Here is a 2,451-nt window from a genome sequence, read left to right on the forward strand (position 1 = left end):
AAAAAACAAAGGATGATGACTTAACAAATCTCAGTAATTTAACTTTCTAAAAATATGCGCGGATATAAAAAAATGAGTTAGATGATATCCTCAAATAATCTCAAGTACATGACATCTATAGCTTTTACCCTAGGGAACATGAGTATTCTAAGAAAGAAATTAGAATTTGTCGTAACAATCCATATAGTCAAACAAAAATGAAACTATAATATTCTTTTAATGTTGACTTTTTTCTTTTCAAACAATCCTTAAAATTTATTGAATGTGAGTGAAATAGTCGGTGGAAGAAAAATGAGATTAATGCTTCCATTTGATATTTTCTCTTTGAGTATGACTGAAAGATGAATTAAAACTTTATTTCATAGTTAATAATTCATTGAAAATTAGTATAAATCTCTCTCTTTCACAAAACTAAAGACTGAAATGCTATATAAAAATAAGTTTTTAATCTCTATAGTTATATATTATTTTTTCTTTTTACTAATTGAATTTTGTTCTTCAAATAATAATCCTTAAAATATAATTTATGCATGATTATTTTTAGAGCGATTAAAAGCAAAAAATAATATATTTATTGGATTCAAATATTTCTTTAATCTTAAAAATAATTTTGAAAAAGAGATGAAATGCAACTAAATTCTCAAATATAGTGCCATAAATACATTTCAATTGAAAAATGAAAGTGGAAAAATAATTAAAGGTCCCACCGAGAATTGAACTCGGGTTACTAGATTCAGAGTCTAATGTCCTAACCACTAGACCATGGGACCTTGCAGTTGATAAACATATAACCAACTCGATTATCTATATATTCTAGTTCAAGGGGAGAAAATGCCGCTAATAACCCAACATTTTTTTAATAAAATTCCAAATTTTGGAATTAGAGTCCGTCTTATGTTTCATATCACACCAACTAACCACATTGAACTCAAACCAACACCAACATACTCAATAGTCTGAGAAGAAAACCATTATACCTCTAAATACATCCACAATCCTACTTTTGTACAAGTACATGGGTGACATTAGGAAAATGGGGGAAAACAAGAAGGTGATCTTAGATTCAAGGGAAACATGAGTTAAAATTCACGTCTAGTATTAGGAAAAGTGCCTTGAAATTGGGATAGTTCAAATAAGACTTTCGTGTACTATTGACTTCTTATTATTAGTGGATTTCATTTCCATTAGGCTACTACCCTTCATACGTAGGTGACAATTGCACCAAACTGGATTAACAATCTCTTATATCTTTTGTTTATCTTTTTTAATCGTTCATCTATTATTTTAGACCATTTTGTCTCATTCATTGGTTTAACATTGTGTGTGATATCTTTTCTTTGATAAAACAAATTTTTAATTGGAATTAGAGCAGTGCACCCTATTCTATTTGGGTATTTTCTAGTGTGACTAACCTTTTCGATTTAAGATGGACAATATCAAGAATGAGGATTTATTAACCGTCCACCAATTATTTATGGAATGAATTATACTACTATAAGTCTCACATGATTGTTTTTCTAAAGTCCATGTACAACAAGATTTGGAAAGTGGTTACCAATGGATGGATAACTCCTACAATCAAAGCGGGTGATGGTTTTGAATCTGTGAAATTTGAAAAAGATTAAGAACCTGGTAAATATGAAGTTGCTCTTGGAAATTATCTAGCTCTTAATTTTATTTATAATGGATTTAACAATAACATTTTCATAATCATTAACACATGAGTTAGAGCTAAAGATGCATGGGAAACTCTTGAAGAGGCTCATAAGGGAACTTCCAGAGTTTGGATGTCAAAGTTTCAACTGCTCACAACCAAATTTGAAAACTAAAAGATTCATGAGACGTGAACTATTTTTGAGTTCAATGTTCACCTCCATAACATTTCCAATAACTCTTTTGCTTTCGGTGAAAAGATGTTAGAAGAGAAGCTTGTGAGAAACATTTTAGGATTTCTACCGAAGAGGTCTGACATGAAGGTTATTGCCATTGAGGAAACACGACATGTTTCCACAGTGAAAGTTAATGAATTTTTTTGGCTCCTTGCTCACTTTTGAGATGAATATTAATGGCAAACCCGATAAAAAACAAAGGAGTGACATTTAAAGAAAATATTATTAATCATGGAGACAAGATATCAAATGGCATTGGTGAAATATTAATCTATTGTTATGCTTGAAAAAAAAGTAGCAGGGTTATGAGAAGACTTAACAGAAGACTTGGAACAAAGTTTTTCTCAATGTCAAAGACAATCAACAACAAACTCTAAGAAGTTGTAACTTTTAGCGTAGATGTAGAAATGGAGAAAGATAAAACCCTAACTATCATAACAGATTCAATGAAATCTAATGTCATGAATGTGAAGAATTGGGGCATATTTGAGTTGGTTGTCCTAATTATCTAAGAAATCAAAGAAAACACTACAATGTGACCTTTTAAGATGATGAGTCTGAC

The 2,451-nt window shown here is 30.2% G+C and overlaps 1 non-coding gene across 1 annotated transcript; it reads right to left on the minus strand.

Annotated features, from left to right (window-relative positions):
• Positions 1–698: 698 nt before the first annotated feature.
• On the minus strand, positions 699–770 carry TRNAQ-CUG (transfer RNA glutamine (anticodon CUG)). Its single transcript has one exon. It is a non-coding gene; the product is annotated as a tRNA-Gln (tRNA).
• Between the last annotated feature and the right edge of the window lie 1,681 nt (positions 771–2,451).

Source organism: Vicia villosa, unplaced genomic scaffold, assembly GCF_029867415.1.
Source record: "Vicia villosa cultivar HV-30 ecotype Madison, WI unplaced genomic scaffold, Vvil1.0 ctg.000073F_1_1, whole genome shotgun sequence".
NCBI lineage: Eukaryota > Viridiplantae > Streptophyta > Magnoliopsida > Fabales > Fabaceae > Vicia > Vicia villosa.